We start from the raw sequence: 22,044 nt of genomic DNA, 5'->3' as shown, positions 1-22,044 counted from the left end.
TTCAGTGAAGTGACTAACATATGCAGCTAAACCCAGCCAAGCAGAACTCAGTGTGCAGTTTAGCCACATCTTTACAGTGCACATGCAATAAAGCGACAGAAAGTGAAGAGGGTGTGAGTTTTACTCACCTTATTTAAAGTCTTTATCACTTAACCATGTGGCAGAATTTAAGCAGGACCACTGGATATTTTGGTTAGCCAGATAAGCTTTTATTTTTGTTTTTTAAGGTTAATATGCTTGTAGTGGCTCATTAAATATGGATCATCGTTAGTTTGTTTTTTAAGACGTCACGACCGGCAAAATACCAGCTGAATTTACACAAGTTACATTTTTACACCTTTTTCTGCATTATTTTAACCACATGTTTAAAAAAGAAGAAAAATCGGAATTTTTTGAAGAATTTAAACAACTTATTGGTCTCATGACTTTGAATGTGGTCGAGTCAAGTTCTCAGTGAGAAATGTGATAAAAAATAACTAACAAAAAAATTACAGAAACTGTTTCACCCTTTTTCAAAATTGTAATTATTTTTCATTGTTGTATTAAAATGACAAGTAATGTCAAAAAAAGAACAGGCAGGCGTTCCTTAACCTCCAGGAGAAAACGTCACCATCAGTTTTATTTTATTTACCACTCATATCAAACATCAGCAATACAAGTCAAAATACCTGCAACTTTTTGATCTTTAACAACAAATACAAAACTTATACTCGAGGGGAAAAAAACTGAAACACATACAGACACTTTACTGAAAAATAGCTGTTTTTCTTGGTGCGTCTAAATTGGAAAGTAGTAGCAAGTCCATCCGTTTACTCATTTCAAAAACATCGCTGCAGGTACCTACTGAAATCACCACCCACACTGTTTTCAGGCATTGTAAGCACTGACACCATCTGGCATTAAGCGAAGCACTCCGAGAAATATGGCTGCTGCATGGATGCCTGACTGCCAAGGGCAGCCTAGGGCAAGTGCATTGGAACCAATGATATGTTCGCATGTCTAATAGATCGGCACGGTGCCAGGAGTTTGACCATCCACCTTAGGCCATGGATGAGGGTCAAAGAAGTGAAAAGCTGAGATTTAGTCACCAAGTGGTGAAGTGTTAAGAGCGAACCAGGAAATGCACGCCATCTACGCAAATGAAGCAGAGCCACATTTTTGATTTCAATTTTTTTTAACTACAATTCCCTCTCTAAAACAACCGCCAACTCATTTTGTGTTGATGGTTCAGTTTAATGTCTAAACTTGTCTTCTGCAGGCTTGAGAAATTTGCATGCCAGGTACCAACTACTTCCCACCAGCCCCCCCAAGTCACAATCCCCTTAAAACTCATTGCTCCCCCCTCCCTTTGCCTCCTGCGCAGGTGACAAGCTAAAATGAGAGATAGCTCCATTTGCTTCCTATAGCTAATTGGATTAGTGCTTAAGGCACTACAATAACGGCTGAATTTAGAGAGGCAGGCGGAGAGAATGGGGGAGCTGAGTGGTAGAGCCAATTTTCCAGTGAAATGAGCTTTGCTTCAGGTAAAGAGAAAACTCCTGCAGAGAAATAGAGAAGCTCTGTGTTGGAAGATTTTATGCTTCCAGACGCAGTAATGTGTCACAGAATTTACATTCAGTGCATTACAAGAAGGAGCACACAGTGGTAAATGGCGTGTTTGTAGCAATGTCACAAATTAATTACATATTATGTATGTCCATGGAGACTACTTTATTCTGATAAGCTGGAGGCTGTGTGGCAATTTTCCATAACAGTGCAGCTCTGACAGCACCCTCATCACTATTATAAATGCATATTTTAAAAAATATTTAAACATACCCTGTGGATTGGATGAACAAATTGATGTTCAAAGGCCCAGGAAGAATGTTTAAAATGAGTTTTGCAGGTGCTGTATTAGAAATTGGAAAACACAGTAAAAGAGTACTTTGGAAAACTTGTTTACATTCTTCATCGCCTTCACTGGTTTGTTTCTTGGTAGAGTTCAAATAGCCTAAAAATGTCAGCAGGAATCCAATTTCTGAATGCTTGAAGAGCACACACGTGTTTGTCTGGAAGAGATGAAAACAAATCAGAGACCAGGTGAGAGTAAGAACACTGATCCACGGTGCCGCTGTACCTTTAATTGCACAGGAAAGCAGGTGCAGCAGTCGCTTGAAACATGTAGAAACATACATGGAAATACAGCATATAAGGCAAAAACAGAATTTGTGCAATTCTATCAAGCTTGAAATTCAATATTTTGGGTGATTACATTTATTTTCCCACACAGACTGAACTCTCTTACACAAGCTTTATTGGAATCTCATTCTCTCACAAGGTGATCTTACATTGGTTCAATAATATTGAGGTTTTCTATCCAGGTATGTTTTTACTACATTGGCAGTGTGTTTATGATCTTTGCGATCACTGACATGCGGAAAAATGAAGCTGTTCTCAATCAGATGCTTTCCAGATGTTGGATCAAAATCTGATGGCACAAGATCTCCAACACTACTGACTGAGATGAAGCCCCAAACCATGACAGAGCCTCCACCGTGTTTTTTGAGACAAATATTTCAAATTTGAATTAATTGAATTAATCAGCTAATGGCTTTTTTTTGGGAATCACCTTGTAGATGCAAAATATAACTTTTCCCTGCAAACTGGGTTATTGCTTGCATTTTTTTAGGTTAAGTTGATTTGGAGATTATGTATCGGAATTTCAGGAGCGGGACCACGCCTCCAAAAATGCTCCTTCCGGTTGTCATCTATATAAGTTCCCCCAGTTCTGCAAGCTGTTCATTCCCGTTTACGTGCCCCACCGTCCCTCCCTCCTTGTTCTCAATTCTTTAACTTCTTCACTCCTATTTAGCACATGGGGATCTGCCAGGCCCGAGAGCCGTCGCCAGTCCCCTTAGAGGCCTTCCCCAAACCGCAGCTCAGTTCATGTCCAAGCATTCACCTTTACCCTACTAAAATGCTGTCAAACCTAAAATGAGGACGTGGGCCCAGCTAGTGAAAGTAATAAAGTGTCTAAAGATACAATTTCAAATTAGCTTTTTGCTAAGTTGTCTGTTATGTGTAGACACAACACTGGTTGACCCTTTGAGTTAGATTCAGTGTGAACTGGCTTAAGAACCAAACAATTAAAAAAACACTCTTTTAAAAAAGGTCAGGTACAAACAACTGGAGTGTAAAATAAATGAAAAAGCAGCCAATGCTTTAAAAAAAAAACTTTCAATATCTCCAGAAAGCCTGGAGAACGATTGCTCAAGACCACTTTAAAGAACTTACAAAAAAAATCCGGCTCCCTGGAAACTATAAAGAAAATGAGCTCAAAACTTTTGGATAGCCCTGTACCTTAGCAATAACCCTTTTAACTTAATGACTAATAACTTGAGCGTAGCTAAAAATATATTTAGCAGTTACTCTATATTTTTATGTAGTTGCAAGTGTAAGACAAATTTGGGAATTCTCAAATTGTTTAATGTTTAAGAAACTGAAGTACTTTTTGTTTTTCTCAGTAAATTCTGTGACTGTACCCTGGGGATAAAACAAGGTGAGTCCAGCCATTAATGTATTTCTATTGCAACATTTTCTCAGCCCAGCAGGCTGTGTTAGCAATAATCAGGGCACAGTGACAAAGGTAGTTAAAAAAACAGCATGCAATGTCAGAAAGTTCCAGGAAGTCTGTACAACAACTTATTTCTTAATTAGGTTGCTAGCATGAAATCACACAATTCTCTCTCTTTCTACACCACACTAATGAATTTATGTCGTTTTATATTTAGTTCACCTGCAGGATCCTTTCCTGGTTATCTCATTCTCAGTTCATCCTTCGTGACCTGAAGTAAAACTGCACAAAGCAGCTTCAAACACTGGCGGTTCCAGATGGCTTCGAGAGGCCGGATGTTTGCAAAAATGTGAATGTGCAGAATTCTTGTAACCAAATGGGAAATTCACACTGCACACGTATGTTTACTAATAACCTTTGGTGCTTAAGGCACAAGAACAGCAAAAGACTGGGCTTTGTTTTTGTTAAAAAATAAAACCACTTTCTTTTTTCAATTCCATGTAAATGAACATTTTTCAGTTTGTCATAGATTGGGATTCAAAATAGTTTGAAACAATTTTTAGCACATTGCATTAAAATTAAGCTAGAATACAAAAATCAAAATCACATTAGGGGGTTGTACCTGCTACAAATGTTAGTTATTATCATGCTATCATTAAAGGACACAAGGAAAGACATATTCCTGGGAATGTACTGCCAACCACATACAGTGGGGCAAAAAAGTATTTAGTCAGCCACCGATTGTGCAAGTTCCCCCACTTAAAATGATGACAGAGGTCAGTAATTTGCACCAGAGGTACACTTCAACTGTGAGAGACAGAATGTGAAAAAAAAATCCATGAATCCACATGGTAGGATTTGTAAAGAATTTATTCGTAAATCAGGGTGGAAAATAAGTATTTGGTCAATAACAAAAATACAACTCAATACTTTGTAACATAACCTTTGTTGGCAATAACAGAGGTCAAACGTTTACTATAGGTCTTTACCAGGTTTGCACACACAGTAGCTGGTATTTTGGCCCATCCCTCCATGCAGATCTTCTCGAGAGCAGTGATGTTTTGGGGCTGTCGCCGAGCAACACGGACTTTCAACTCCCGCCACAGATTTTCTATGGGGTTGAGGTCTGGAGACTGGCTAGGCCACTCCAGGACTTTCAAATGCTTCTTACGGAGCCACTCCTTTGTTGCCCGGGCGGTGTGTTTTGGATCATTGTCATGTTGGAAGACCCAGCCTCGTTTCATCTTCAAAGTTCTCACTGATGGAAGGAGGTTTTGGCTCAAAATCTCACGATACATGGCCCCATTCATTCTGTCCTTAACACGGATCAGTCGTCCTGTCCCCTTGGCAGAAAAACAGCCCCATAGCATGATGTTTCCACCCCCATGCTTCACAGTAGGTATAGTGTTCTTGGGATGCAACGCAGTATTCTTCTTCCTCCAAACACGACGAGTTGAGTTTATACCAAAAAGTTCTACTTTGGTTTCATCTGACCACATGACATTCTCACAATCCTCTGCTGTATCATCCATGTGCTCTCTGGCAAACTTCAGACGGGCCTGGACATGCACTGGCTTCAGCAGCGGAACACGTCTGGCACTGCGGGATTTGATTCCCTGCCGTTGTAGTGTGTTACTGATGGTGACCTTTGTTACTTTGGTCCCAGCTCTCTGCAGGTCATTCACCAGGTCCCCCCGTGTGGTTCTGGGATCTTTGCTCACCATTCTCATGATCATTTTGACCCCACGGGATGAGATCTTGCGTGGAGCCCCAGATCGAGGGAGATTATCAGTGGTCTTGTATGTCTTCCATTTTCTGATGATTGCTCCCACAGTTGATTTTTTCACACCAAGCTGCTTGCCTATTGTAGATTCACTCTTCCCAGTCTGGTGCAGGTCTACAATACTTTTCCTGGTGTCCTTCGAAAGCTCTTTGATCTTGGCCATGGCGGAGTTTGGAGTCTGACTGTTTGAGGCTGTGGACAGGTGTCTTTTATGAGTTCAAACAGGTGCCATTCATACAGGTAACGAGTGGGGGACAGAAAAGCTTCTTACAGAAGACGTTACAGGTCTGTGAGAGCCAGAGATTTTCCTTGTTTGAGGTGACCAAATACTTATTTTCCACCCTAATTTACGAATAAATTCTTTAAAAATCCTACCATGTGAATTCATGGATTTTTTTTTCACATTCTGTCTCTCACAGTTGAAGTGTACCTCTGGTGCAAATTACTGACCTCTGTCATCATTTTAAGTGGGGGAACTTGCACAATCGGTGGCTGACTAAATACTTTTTTGCCCCACTGTATCTCAGTGAGGTGGATAAAAGCGAGTGGGGGAGATTGTCACTCTATCCGATTATTAAGTGATGACATGACGAATCCTACTTCCGGGCCTAAAGTAGTCTGCATTTAATATGGCTTTTGTGTTGTTAACATGTTTAATGCTTTGTATTTTCTTCTATTTAATCTCAAAAAGCTCCTAAAAAAAGTCAGTGATCACCGTTGACCTCCCTCGGCTTTTATTACCGCTAATCATTTATTTAAGATCAGTTTTTAAAACCTTACGATGTAACTACAGCACAGCCCATGCAGCAGTATATGAATGACTAACCTCGTATTGTGGATGGATTATCTCAGTTGTTCTCCAGGCTGAAGTTTGGTCCTTTTACAGCATCCTGCCATGCGATTACATTTGTTCCTGACCACTGAGAACCCTCACGTTAACTTTTATCGAGTGGAAAAAGAGTTAGCTTGTTTATATTATGCTAACATAGCTGTGTCGCTAGCTGTCACGTAGCACATCATTATATACCAGCTAGCCAAACTTCAGTAACCCTACAAACGTCACTGCTGTTTAGTTTTCTGTCTTCATTTATGTTGGAAGTGATAACAGAGCTGTACGTTTTAATTTGTTTCCAAAACCCCGCAGTCAGGAAATGCTATATTGTATTTAGATGGAAGCTAGCGAGCTAACTTCCTGCTAACTTCTAACTCCGTTAAATGTCATAAATTCCGTTTTCATGGATGCCTGGATGTTAAACTCAGTTGTTACACCTGGTAGAGCAGAACGCTGATAATTTTATTAAAGATGAAAGACTTAAGACAGTGTTTTAACTCTCAGTAATGCCACAGTGATCATTTGATATATGGACCTGCAGCAGAGTTTAGGCCCAGACACGGCTAGTGACGTCAGACTGAACAATCGGATAGAGAAATGCACTATAGAGGTAAGTGTTAATGGTGATTATCAACTCTTCAGTAACTTGGTTCTTTTCAAAACCTGTTTCCCATTTGTAGGTCAAAAGCATATTTAGTTTGCAAGTTGGTGTGGCAGTTCATGATGAAGTGATTCTAACATGTTCTACTTTTTAACGCAGTGTTAGGGTCGGTGATATTTAGCTAGTCAGTGGGTTATGGTGTCCTGAAGTCTACCACCTATATGGATCAGACTTGATCAAGTACTGTTAAAAGTATAATTCTATATTTAGAGAGTTGAGTTTTGTTATGTTTCTATATTCAGATGGATATAATCACCCAAACTCCATGTAAGATCACTTTCTGAGGCTTGATGTACCACATCACATCTAAAAAATGAGGATTTTTAACTTAAGAAGTAGTAGCCATCCAGTCTGACTCTCCCTTTGGCCCAAACCACAGAACTGCAGTATCCACAGTTGAAAAATCACTGGTTGTTTACATAGCTCAGGTCGCATAAGCACCCCTTAGTTTTGGTGTTGTTCCTCGCAAGTTAAACGCACGACTCAGTTTTCTAGTTTTGTTTACTACACTTGTTGTGAAAAATAAACATTGTCACTTAAACATTCTCTGTGCTTCTTTGCGTCCTGCATTTGAGTCCTTTTTCTCTCGAGTCGGCCTCGGCCGTGACAATTCCTATAGGCCTCCTTGCATGTAAACATACATAAGCGCTGTATATGTACAAGGTGAAAATTCTTATAGAGCAATTCCCATTCGCGAAATCAGGACCGGATGTCATGTAGAGTGTGAATGGATTTCATATTTTACATTTACAGGGAATAAAGTGGGCCACAACCATCAGGCACCTTTGCTAATGAGTAAATAAATCTGACTGGCAATAATAATGTCAAGGAAATTTATTTTTCATGCACGGCTTCCTGGCTCTGAACCCACGGAGACACTTAAATCAGAAAGTAATGTTACCTCAAGCACACTCTCAACATGCAGAATTTTTCCTCTGAATCACTGAGGATGAATCCGTGTGTGCAGATTTTACTGTAGTTACCATTTAAGTCTAGCTAACTACAGATGAGCGCAATCTCTCTTTTTTTTTTTTTTAGGGAGATACAGTGCATGTATGTATAAGAGGTTAGTTTGGAGAATCATCAACCTTTCTGGGTTGACAACACGTTTACAGGAGCTGAAGGAGTTTCTGACTGTTTGAGTCGATTAAATAAGTGCACCATCATAAGATCCATAATTGCAACTTCAAACTTGTTGCATGCGTTTATGCAAGTGATGCAAGGGATGGGGGTCTTTTTTTCCCCCTTAAATTCAAAGTCAGAACTGACAGTGGTGATATTGTATCATAGGACCGCAGTGGTTCAAACCCAGGACTTGTTGGTGTAACAGTGCTACGTCACACCTACAAGTTCCTGGTTTTGATTCCAATCTGGGGCCTTTCTGTTTGGAGCTTGCATGTTCTATCCATTGCCTGAACCATGTAACACAGCTTCCTCTCACAGTCCAAAGATGTGTTTATTTGGTCAACTTATTATTTTAATTTGCAGTAGGTGAATATGACTGTATATGTTTGTGGCGGGGTGTGGGTTGTTGTTCGGCTACAGGCAAGGGGTGGAGCAGCGGGTTCAGGGTGTGGTGTCAGGGGAGGCTGATTGTCACAGCATCATCTAATTGTGTCTTCCCCACTTCAGCAGCCGCCCGGGCCAGAGTAGGACAGCCAATCGGAGCAGCTGACAGGAGAGGAGCTGGCAGCTGGGATCAAACTGACACTGGAAAGTGTAAAATAAAGTAAAAAGACCCCGGGTCCTTTTTAAAATGGTTGTCTGTCTCTGTGTGTTAGCTCTGCAACAAACTGGTCGGATAGTAGCACCTCTCCCTGGATATATGGGGGGCCCCGTTTAAAAAGAAGACATGTATAAGTTATAATGAATGTTAGACCTCGCTATAAAATAAATTGCAGTGTCAGAATTTTAAGGCTGTCCTTTATGCAAATTCGTACCCTGCTGCACCTTTTATTTTCTATAAGTCACAAGTAGCCATTACGCTATTGTCAAAAACTGAACATAATTTTATACAGTGTGAATAAATAGCAGTATGATGTCAAGTATAAAACATGATATGAAATACAAATTTGCTGAAATGCAATGGGGAAGGGTTGGACTTATGGCAAGCGCTGATTTATCTTATGAGAGAGGATATTTAACACCGCTGCGCTGATTTGTGGGTGTTCTTCATGCCCTGTCCACCTCGATCAATATGGGTGTCAGTGTTATGGCCTTAAATTACTGTTAGATGCTCATTATGAAGCAGAGCTCGATAGAATTGGGGATGTTAGTAAGGTTTGTGTAGGTATGCGTGCACATGCATGTGTGTGTTTATTGCACCTGTGAGTGCATCTTTCTGTAGTGCCTGCCAATAAACACCAAGGCCATGAGGTGCTTTGAGGTGCAGTGGTTTAATCAACCAGAGGGATGATCTTTCACTCGCTCTCACAGACACACACATACAAACACACACACACAAACACAGAAGCTAGGTGGGGAAACGACTCTCCTTGAAGTCTCCTTTGGAGATCATAGGTCTCTGGGTACACAATATAATATATAGCAAATAATCTTGCAGTGCAGATAAAACATGAAATAGTATGTTCACAAAAGAATGATCAAAGGCCAGCAAAAGCAATAAAATAAGTGTGTCTATCCATCAACGGGCTGCTGAACACCTAGAATGATCTGAGTCTCAGGTGGACTGGATGCCTGACAGAGACTCTCCTCTCTAAATCACATGGCTGCTCTCTTATTTCCTGGATGAGTGGACAGTTTCTCCCCTCAGCCATGTACAAAACAAGCAACTTTTGAAAGAAAAACTTCACCAGTCAGTCAATGGTGAGTTACATTTATGTATTATTGATTTTTTTTGTTCCTGCTCACAGCCATCAGTGAATCTTATGAGCCTTAAAGAATTCATGGAATTCTGCACACACTTTGTAAACATGAAGTGTAATTTCTACACTGTCTTGCTTTCTGCTCGGAAATGGAACAGTTTTATGGGTTTTCACACTATATTCCTCAATATAACAACAAAATCGATAAATACATACTCTATTATCTATACCTTAAAGCATTTTTTTTAATATGCTTATATACTGGGGCTTATATACTGAGCCACGGTCGCACTGTGGCTCAGGGGGTTGGGAAGCGCATCTGTAACCGGAAGGTTGCCGGTTCGATCCCTGGGCTCTCTGTCCTGGCCGTTGTGTCCTTGGGCAAGATGCTTTACCCTACCGCCTACTGGTGTTGGCCAGTGGGGCCGATGGTGCGATATGGCAGCCTCGCTTCTGTCAGTCTGCCCCAGGGCAGCTGTGGCTACAACTGTAGCTTGCCTCCACCAGTGTCTGAGAGTGAATGAATAGTGGAATTGTAAAGTGCTTTGGGTGCCTTGAAAAGCGCTATATAAATCCAATCCATTATTATTATTATTATTACTGTAATGGCAAAACAAAACTTCACCCTCTGTTTTACACATCGGGAAAATGATACAAATACATCCAGAGATGAACAATAACACATAACATATATTATGTCATTATTTATTTAACAAAAACTAAGCTAAAATGCAGGAGCACTACACAAACTACCACCCATGATTGAGTAGCTTGTAGAACCACCTCTCCCTGCAGAGACAAACGATACTGGTTCTTATTATGTGCTTTTCTACTTTATCTCAGCACTCAAAACTCTTTACACAACTTGGCTCCTTCAGCTCTATTCACATAAGAATTTTTTTTCTATGCAAGTGCTTTCTAAATACTTTGATGGATGCATCGGAGGGCAACTTAATATTTTGCCCAAGGATTTTTGGCATGCACACTGCAGCAGACGGGGACTGAACCACCAACCTTTTGATTAGAAGTCAATGCCAGAAACACCACCCAGAGAGCATCCATATTGTTGCAAGGGACTTTAATAAGGCACGTTTGAAATCTGTACTCCCTAAACTTCATCAACATGTTAAATGCCCTACATCCAGAGTTGAGCAACAACACATGACATATACATTGTCATGTGTTGTTGTTAGGATTAGGGTTAATGGACCATGTGTACATTAATATCAAGCAGACCTACAAATCGACACCCTTCCCCTACCTAGGACTCCCTCTCTCTGCTCCTTATCCTTGCCTACACTCCCCAGGAAACAAACCCCTCCAAGCTCCCGGGTGATTAAAACATGAGCAGATGATGCTCTCCTTCAGCTACAGCACTGTTTCGATCTTTTAGGTCAAGCTTCAACTATTGGACAGATAACTGACTTTAAAACCCTGTGGAGTTCATGGCCCTTTCACTGCAAAAAAAAAGCCCAAATCATCAGCCCTCCACCACCATGTTTGACAGTGGCATGAGGTACAGTGGTACTTTGATTTATAAGTGTCCGAACAAATGTGTTTTTCGAGATACAAGCCTTCTCTTCTTTGCTATGACTCTAGAGCTAAAATTCATATACAAGCCAGCTTTGGATACCCCACGCCTATTTGGCGCAGTAAATGCCACAGTTAACACCGCAACATCCGCCCAGCATATCGTGACTCACTCGTTCACTTTAAGCATTTAGCTTGCAGTGTTGTGCTTGCATATGTGCTTGCATACGAATAATTTGAGTTATGACCTCCGTCGTGGAACAAATTAAACTCAACGCACCACTTTACTATTATTTTTTCTCCAAAGATGAAGATCCTACAAAATTTCCCTGTTGGTCTGCTCTGTCCAAAGGACATTTGGTATCTTCAAATGAAACTTTGCAAACCTAAGCTGTGCTGCTATGTTCTTTTTAGAAGGAAGAGGATTTTTTTCTGCTAAACACCTCAAACTTGTTTAGTCTTCCTCTAGTTGTACTGTCAAGAAGCGTAATATTTAACATGATTACTGAGGCCTGAGATGTAGCACTTGGATTTTTTGCGGTTTCTCTGAGCATTTCGCCGTCTGACCTTGGTGTGAATTTGCTGGAATGTCCACTCCTGAGAAGATTGGCAACTATCTTGGATATTTTCCAGTGGTGAATGTTTTTAGGATAATGGACGTCAAATTGTTTGAAAATGGCTTTATAATCCTTCCCAGATTAATGGGGAGCAACAGTGGCTTCTTTAACAGCTTCTAATCGCTGATGTCTTTTCTCCTTTGCAATTTGTCAACACAAACCTGAATCCTCCCGACCAACAAATTGCCAGGTCCACTCCTTTTATAGAGCTGCTGACACTTCATGATGATCAATTAATGTGCCTTTGATCATTATCATCAGCACCTGACTGCTATTTATTTTTATTATTTCCTGATATGTAAAAAAGTGGTATTCATAGTGGGTTTCTTTGCTTTCTTTTTACCATGACTGTATGTGTCTGTTTCCATGGGCAGCTGCAGACAGTAACAGCAGACTTGCACGCATGCATGCACTACAGTTGTGGTTATGTGTATGTAGACATGCATGGACACTAGAAAACATGATGAACAGTCTGTGGCAGAGTGACAGTTTTAAAGTACAATTTCCAGGCTGATCCAGTCATACGGATAGATGCACTTTGTCCTAAGAGCAGCCCAGTGCTCCCAGTGTCTTATCTGCCAGATTTGACCAGATTTTTCCTGCTGGTTTGGAAAGCAACAAACAAAACCTCCTGCTCTAACCACCGAGCCCCCAGTGCAACATGGCCCTTCAGTGTGTCCAAAAGCACACTACGACATTTGCACTCTATTTCATGTGACTGTGATTTTCCTTTTTGTGTGTGAATATACTGCACCATTTTTTCAACATTGTTTTAAAATGTTTTAAGGTGCATCATTTTCGTATTTCCTCGTGTGGGTTTTTGTTATTCGTCCAACATATATTTTTAATTGAAATTAAAGACTTTAAACAGGTAATGATGCACTAAGATTCGCTCCTGTTGTCAGAGCACTCCGCAAAGCCTAGCCGCTCATGTCGGAACATTTTAGTAGACACCACACTGGTAGAAGAGCACAGTGCATTCTGCGTAATTAGGATTTTGTTTGGCAGTGTCTCCAAAGCTTGTTGCCTCTGTAGATAATCCTAACAGGCTACACAATGTGTTTGTCTGAGCTATGGGAGAACTGTGAACTCAAGCCTGAGCCTGTAAGCTGCCACAGAAGAAAATGAATGAACACCCACATTCCAAACAAAGCAGACTTTAACAGAGAAAGGCAGGAAGAGAAAAACAGAGGCAGAAAGGTGGTCGTTCAAGTGATGACACACAGCAGAGCTGTGCTCTGCAGAAGAGAAATTACTTCTGCTTTTAAAGTTTCGTGCATCAGCCCTGCATTTATCCAGCTGTTGTGGTCTGGAAAAGTTTCTCTACAGTGCAAAACTGTTAGTCCTTTTTAGTATTTTTTTTATTGTTTTTCCTTTTCCTATGTATAATTTCAAAATGCATTTCATGGTGAGACAATCAATGCCTCAAATCTAACATAAAAATCAAGCTCCTGGCAAAGACAAAAAAGATCCCGTCATAAATGTGCGGGTGTGCCTGCATATGCAGTTTAGATAATTAAACATAAAATTCTCAAAAAAGACAATTTCCCTTGATATTTATTAATATTCTTTGCACATGTAAGAGATTTCAGCCACTCATACTAAAGTAGGTGACTAGAATCTCATTGATTTTCATTTAATTGCTGATGGCTATGTAAGTCTGGGACTCATTAAAACAACAGCATGGATGCAGATGCACAGCTTAGCGCAGTCTCACTTGAATCTCTGACCTCCAAGGACCAGTGCATTTAACAGGGAACTGTCTCTCATTACTTATCCTTTATCTGCTGTCTCATTATACCCCTGTTCTGTTTTTTGAATTTTTCTATTACTGTCTTTGCAATGCAAATCTGCTGCTTAAATCAGCAGCTCTGTGTATACAAAGGCAAGGGGTGGGGGGTGGGGGGACTCATCCTATTAGTGTTGAGAAATGTGGGCATCTGGGAAAGAAGTCAGGGTGTTTAAAAAAGGGGAAAGAAAGCTCTGAAGAATATTCCCATCATCCTAACTGCTGCTTTTTGACCAAAGTATGATTTATATAAGAGGAAGAGAGAGACTTCCATAATCTCTGCAGTGCAGCATCAGGTCTGCAGTAGACTATGTGTATGTACCGATATGCCTTCCTGGATGGTGGATGATAGCTCATATGTCATGACTGCAGGCCTATCACTCGCTGTGTTCCCTGCAGTGTGAGCCAATATGTTCAGTAGACATAGATGTGGGCATTGCCTAATGGAATCCAGTCAACATGGCTGATACCATCACCAAGTCACACTGCCAAGCCTCGATAACACCCGGCTCTCTCCGTCTCCGGAGCTATGGCAAGTGTCCTGGAGAGGCCTGCAAGATGTTACATATTAATACTTCTCGACATTTTCTGGGTGATAAGCAACCCGGGTATAAATATTATGAAATCGCTTTGGCACAGCTTCCTCTTAGAAGACAATCTCTGGCTATTTTATTTTCATGGACATGTATCTGAAAGTAAATGTTCTGTCCTCAGTAACTTGCACTTCATATCACTGCATCACCGCATAAAAGTAAAGGATAGTCTTCCAGTTCCCTCAGAGTACCGTATATATTTACATTTTAACATTATGTGATAAATATACACCTATAAATATATATTCAATTAGTTTGGCATGAAGATGGAAACAGGGAGAAACAACAGCTGAAAGCAATAAGATCTACTAACAACTCATCTCATCTTTCAAAAGCCAAACTTTAAATCTACTTCTAAGTCCTTGATATTTTTAACAGCCCCTCCAATGAGTCGCTCATCCGACTTATCATCTTAGAGTACAGTTGATGACGGTAGTCCTTGTTTTGTTCTCCAGGACACCCACTGTGGACTGAAGGGGCACTCCATCCAGAACCTAATGTCGGTGGAGAAGGGTTTATGTGGCCCTATGCCAAACTCACAGAGGCTTCACAGCTTAACAAGGACTCCCCTCACCAGCTGCCATCCAAAGTGGTGGAGCTGGAGTCATGTTTATGGAAAAGAGTCACTAAAGAGGGAGCTGAGTAATGTTGAAGACTATCACGACAGCCTCCTGGCCAACCTCCACGTAGGAAAACCTAGGCACAACAATCAAATGGGATTGGGATGGACTGGCCTGCAGTCCTGACCTCAACCCCACTGAACACTTGTAGGATCGGGTTGGGCATGCTGTTCGTGCCAGGGTAACCAACCAACCCAGAATGGGACGCTATCCCACATCACTTACAGAGTGTGACCAAGCTGGTGACGATCATGAAGATGAGGTACCAGGCTGTAGTGGCAGTATATGGTTCTACTACAAGCTACTGAGGTCCATGTTATCTGTTAAGGTGCTAATATGCCAAGTTTCTTCAGACTTCAATCATCCAATCTAGCAAACAGCACCAAATAAGAGTCAGCAGCAGAATAAGTTGTTTGGCACTGTCAAAGGAGATCTGGCAAGTTTTTCATGGATGCAGCCCACATACTCAACTCTGCTGCGCAACCCATGAATGTATTTTTCTTACATCGTGGCACCACTGGATTTTCATTTTAATTCATTTTCACTTTGTCAGAGACCATGTAAGAGACCTCCTAGAGAAAAGATGTATTGTACCACATTGAGCTAGTAGCTAATTTCCATCTGCAGTTCCTGGGCAGGTCAAAAAACAAATAAAAATACATCTTCAGTAAGCAAATGATACTAATACAAATGTAGTTGATAAGTCTGCACAATAAACCAAGCATCCCAGCTGAAATGATTTAGAAGCTGTGGAAGAAGATGCTGCTTTCAGCTAAGCCCTGCAAAACAGTCCCAAAGCTGAAACAATTGACTTAAGTGTCTTTATGAAAGTGCTACTAGAAGAACCTCACAGATTATTCCAAGCAGCTCTGATTTTCCTCCCACAGAAATGACTCTCAACTTCCACTAAATAATGCAACGTGGCGTTTGCTTCTGAAACTTGTTAAAGTGTTATCCTCTCTCTGTGTGTGTGTAAGGCACCAAGAAAAAAATGGAACCTGGACCACATTATTTAAAAAAAAAAACTGTCTAGTCAAATGTCATTAAAATTGTACGCGGTGACATGTGTAAGGGCACCAGCATGAAAACAAGGCTGTTACGATGTGAGGAACAAATTAGATTTGTTTAGGTTCTGTTATTCAATCTGACTCTATTGAGGTGCTGCATATGTATAGAAACCTTTTGCAAGCTATAACGTGTCGATTAGCACACTTTGGAGGACGTGTTTGTTACGTGAAAGAGAAAACAAGATCTTCCCTACAAAAACATCTATCGGAAAAGTACCCAAAATAAGGGACAAGAGAGAGAATCTGCTTGCACAGCTACTGTGAGCTGCATAAACACCAGGCATGTGTGGGCTCGTTTCTGTGCATGCACCTGTGTGCACCGGGTGCCGCGGAGCCTTGAAATCCAAATGTGAAATGCAGAGTGAAACGCATACAAAACACACTGATCCCCACCCATCTCTCTCTCGCTCGCTGCTGAGTGAAAAAAGTGTTTTATTACCTCATCAAATATGAATTGCACTTTATTAGATCACATTTGAAATTCCAGGTTGCAACTCATGCATCCCCAAATACTTTGGGTAACATCATCAGTGTGTATTTTGTCTCCTAGCTGATGGAGGTAGCTTGTAAGTGCATTTCTTTTACATTAGGAATAGGTAGAGTGTGACAAACAAAGCTATCGCAGTTTAAAATGCTGAAATAATGAAGCAGAGCCACTGTATATGGAGATGTATTTAAATGTGTGCACCAACTACTCCAGCACTGCATGAGTTATGAGATTGCCTGATCACTTGTCATGGGCTGGCATAAGGGAATGAGGCATGTGTCATATCTTGTTTAGGCAGCCTGATGCAGTGTGTATTTTGGTGGAGGTTTCACAGCTACTCCTCAGCCTCTCAGTGCGGCTCATGTTGTTGAACGGTTCCACCCCTCCGGCTGTTAACTGACTGGGGAAGTTTCTCGGCGGATACCATGACGACAACTGGCATCCGTGCTTTGCACCGTGGCAAATAGAGGTCATCTGAAGAGACAGCACCCTTACCTCTTACCTTCGCCGCCACGGCTGCCATGGCTACACAAACCGGCAGATTCTTTCAGCCCTTAGCCATCCCAGCATGCAGTTCACCTCTCAGCAGGCTGGAGCCAAGCATCCGTTCCAACGTACATATGCTCATGCCAAAGAATTCAGGTGCCAAGAGACGAGCACAGCGTGTGCTTGCATCTTTTACACATCCAAGTCCTTTGGGCTTTACATATCCAAGTCCCTCCAGCTCGGTGTAGAAATCCACTAGAGAACAAAAAAGCCGCACACGAACACGTACACATGCGCAAATACGAATCCAATGCAATAAACGAGTTCAGCACTCCCCACTAGGCAAGAAGCCCACAGCATGCAACGATCAAAACACATTAATTATTCATCAGAAAGTAAAGATTCCATATCTCTGATGTGTGCACATCCACAGGATATTTTAGGGTTTGGTTTCTTTTTCCTGATCCTCTAAAAATCCAAAAAGTTACCAGCTTTAGGATTTATCTGTTGGTGTTTTTGTGTAGTTTTCACTCACGCTTGGGTTATCACAGGTTATCCTTTCTGTGTAACACTGGAGTCACCATACAAAACTCAAATAATTTATATTTCATTAGTTGGAGCCAATACAGTGGATGGATTTTAGAACATACCACATCTAATTTTTCATAAATGTAAATTATTTATCTTACTACTGAACTAAAGCAGACAAGGTCTTGTGATATTCTTACATAAATAATATTCTCCTTTGCTGTCGATGGGGCTTGACTCGACTACGGTATGTGATGATGTAGCCCTTTGTTTGCTGCTACAGGCAGTAAATATCTGTCCTTGGATGGTTGTGATGGGAAAAAAATAATAGAACATAACTTTCTGGAAATATAGCCAAGAGAATTCAGCTGTAAAAAAAATATTCACAGCTTCCTCTGGCAGTGAAAGACAGATTTACTTTGAAACTGGGTTGCTGGAATTTGAAAGACTGGCTCTCATAAAACAAGCTGATTTCAGGTTTGAGTTAGTTTGTAACACTTTGGGATAAAAAAAAAAATGGTACAAGAAGTGTCCAGATACTTTACTTTGCTTAAAGTACAAATAAAAGTTCCCCATTTAAAATCCTATTTAAATTTAAGATACAGCCATGTGCAAAACTCTTGAGAAATTCTTCATTTCTTCATATTGTCCTTCCGAGGAGCCAGACTTTGTTTTTCTTTGGCTGCTTTTCATTCATTTTCAGTCCAGCCCTTGTAGCTGACCATTTTCCCAGGGATGTTATCTTTTGTTTGTTAAACCACTTAACACTGACCTATGAGTCATTCAAGCATAAAAAAGGCACCTACGGGATGAACCAGTGTTGTGTCTACGCATAAAAGATAACTGAGCAAAGAACCCATTTTAAATGATATCTTTAGGCCATGCTATTTTAGACTGTTAAAATGTGCTAAATTAGTAATAACCACAAAAGTACAGCCAACACTGATATTTGACCACAATCACAGTGTTTATGGAACTAGAAGTCAAACATACAAACAGTTAAGGTTTCTCACAATTCATTTCAAAGGAACATAAATGTTTGTACAAAATTTCATCACAGCTCACTCAGTGGCAGATGAACCATTACAGATGCTACCATGTTGCCACAGTATTTCTTTTCCCAAGTAGCCTATTTGTGTGTATATGTGTCTGTGTAATACGTGATTATTCACTCTTTGATTGATTATTATGATAAATGGAACACATCCTTCCACTAAACTATTACATCACTCATTTGTTCCTATGTCTAATAAAACCCACACTGTCAAAATCCATGTAATTAGATTGAAGGGGTGGAGGTAGTACACCACCACTTCATACATACCAGCCTCTGGACCAGGACTGAGATTGCTTAAGTAGCATTGCTTAATGTAGGCTTTAGTCACATAGATAGAGACCTGGCAACCTCATTGGGAGCAGAAATGTTTATTCCCTGACCGGTTGGCAGGTGGTTTTAGGACGTTTCTGTGCCAAAAACTTCCTTGTATTGCTTTGATCTCTGCCGTAATCACCAATAGTTTGTATGGAAGATGCAGAGTGTCTGCAAATACTCACCATTCACTCTCAAAGCTGGAGTCAAATTTGAAAAACTGTGATGCAAACTAGAAACAAAGAATGCCTGTCTTCAGAGTAGAGGTTGTTCCTTACTCCTGCACCCAACATATGTCAAAAGGCTCAACTTTTACTTTGAATGTCAACAGTCTCACTTTTCAGTTTGCGTATCATATTTCATATTTTCACTCACACTTGGCAAGTAGTTAGCTAGTTTTTAGGGACACGTTGATGTCTTACATGCAAAAGATGGGCACCCCTCTAGCAACCAAAGTGACCGTAAAGAGCATTTCAGTGCTGTATTAAATACTGCCTGGCAACCAATTTGCAACCTCCTACTTGCAGAAAACACACTTCTCGCTAGAAACTGGTGGTTACAGGAGTGGTCACTGACCACTGTCATTGCCTCTGTAACTGTGATATTAATAACATGTTACAAAGCTCCACTCCGTTCATTTTCCATTTTAAATGCAGTTATTCACATGGCTTCTAAAGGCTGCTTATTGTTATAAAGTATTCATGCTAACAGCTTTTGCAGCTGATGTGCAATTGATGATCATTTCACACTGTTTTCTTTTAATGTGTAATTTTCATCTGTAGGAATGCCTATGACAGCTCAAATAAACAGAGTAAAAAGTGGGTGAAAAACTGAGTAGAAGAATAAATTAGCCTTAAAAGTGCAAGTTAAGTCAATTTTTTACAAATATATACTTCTTCGGGAAGAAGGCCAAAAGAGTGACTTTATTTCACTCTGAAAATATCTTCAAATAATGCAAAAAAAGAAGAAAGCATAAAAATACGCTTATAAACCGGAATAATTGTGCTTACCAGAAAAGCTTGTTCTTCAGTATTGGATTCAGCTAATGACAGTGAGGGCAGTGCGAGATGAATTGACAGTGACAGTGGAGCCAAATGGCATTGCAAAGAACCCCGAGCATGAATAACAAACTGAATCAAATATTAAATTCATTCAAAAGGGGGATAACACTGGCAGTGACAGTTTAATCAATCCACATTTTGGCCTGATCTATTGTGTAACAGCTCAGACAAAGAGCACAAATGAGCAAAGAAGTCGATTTCTCCTCTGCTGTGAAACCCATCTTCCTTTCACTCTGTTTTTTTCTCTTCACACTCTTAATGTTTCTTTCCTCTTTCTATTCTGTTTTCCCCTGGATCACTTAAAGTCAATTTTCTGGTTCCATCTCAGTATATTACATTTTTGTCTGATAACATGTGCTAGTTTCACATTTGAGAGTAGTTTATATGTTGTAGAACAACAATGTCGAGCCCGCCTGCCCAATTTCTTTCCTTGTGACAGATTTCATCCTCTGTGTATCCATCTTTCTTACCAGCTTGGGCCATGATGCTTCTGAAATAGGAAGAAAAGGTCAGACCGTTAATTCACAAAGTGACAGCAGATACATCACCCAAATCTATGGTGACTTTCAGCAATACATCCCACACATGGACGCTCCGTTTTTATTGGGAGAAATCAGGAGTGATGGGGGAGGCACAGAAACTATAAACTTATTTCTAATTGTCCGTTGCTTCTAATAACATGAGAAACAGATAACAGTAATTCTTTTTAATATACTAAATATTAGAAAGCAAATGTAGATTTAATTTGTTTGCCACTAAATGAGTCATAATTTTTCATATTTTTCTAGAACAGATGATTTCATAATAGATATGCAAACTAAGTCTGTGAAATTGCCAAATAACACACATAAATGGGGACGTTTCTCCGGTCTTTGGGTTTTAAGTTAGAAGCTGGAGGAAATGGACAACCATATAAATCACTACCATGTCCTTGTTGTTGTTCTTTCTGCTTTTGTTAAACCAGCGTGATGGTGTTTGATGGCGCTCGTATTTTTCATTTGCACTGCTGTACTCCTTTCCGGTGCTTTTATTTCATATTTTCCTTGTGTAAATTATATTTGAAAGTACATTTTTGGGGGGCAAATTCTTCACTGTAAGTAAGAGGCCACCAATTTCAACTTGATTTCGTACACTTCTTGCTGTATTTTACATTTACCCTGCAGATTACTGCTAATGGATGCATTTTGTGTTTGATTTGCTGGTTGGCTTCACCGAATTGCGACTGATAGTTGAATATTTATCTTGGAGGCAAAATATGTTGGAAATCAAGGGAGCAGAAACTGGAAATATGCGTTTGGCTTCCACTGGGTTCCCAAATGTGCGCATTAATTTGAAACACTTTTTCAAAAATGGTCAAATGCATTGCCTTCTGTTGGCTCCCTACTGCAGCTTTTCAAAGTGTGATTGATGGAAGCTCTTTTTTTATTTTCTTAACTGTGCCGAAGTAATCAATCAGCCCAGTACACATTAAAAATTAAGGACAAAGGGAAAACACAATTAACTATACTTAGGGTATGCGCTCTATTCATACTCAGCCAAACGCTCGAAAACAGATAAGACAGGGCTTAATGGTGCAAATGAATGATGACTCAAAGTATACTGCAAAAGTAAGAGTAAGGCACAGAGATGGGTTATTCTTCAATGGCCAATTCAGACACCTGATCTCAGCCCAACAGAGCATGTTTTTCAGTTACTGAGGACAAAACTGAAGGCAGAGAGATCCACAAACAAGCAGTAACTGAAGGCGGCTGCAGAACATCTCGGGGGAGGAGACACAGCATTTGGTGATGTCCATGGGTCAAAGCCTTCAGGCAATCACTGACTGCGAAGGATTTTCATCCAAGAATTTAAAAACAATGTGGATATTTAAAATTATGTTAGTTATCCCTTTAAAGCCTGAATCATGACATAATTGCCAGAAAATTCAAATATTTTGAAAACAGTGTTTATTTAAACACTATTTTTTTTAATAAATCACATTTCAATTTCCATATATGACATTTAATTTGTATCATATTTGCTTATCTGTTTTTTTAATTGCTTAAAAATGTATTGTGCAATTTATTTAGGTTTTTCAGGGGGAAAAATTCACAAATTCAGTTGAAGTCCCAAAAACTGGCAAAGTATGTATGTACACTAGGTGTTAATGGGTTAATTCAATTACCTTTGAGCCTTTAAAAATAGGGGCCTAGATGGCTGTACATGTCCTTTGGTTTCCTCCAACAGTGCAAAGGCATTACTAT

Source organism: Simochromis diagramma, unplaced genomic scaffold (genome assembly GCF_900408965.1).
Source record: "Simochromis diagramma unplaced genomic scaffold, fSimDia1.1 OVJJ01000602.1, whole genome shotgun sequence".
Lineage (NCBI taxonomy): Eukaryota > Metazoa > Chordata > Actinopteri > Cichliformes > Cichlidae > Simochromis > Simochromis diagramma.
Note: the sequence above shows the minus strand (reverse complement) of the source record.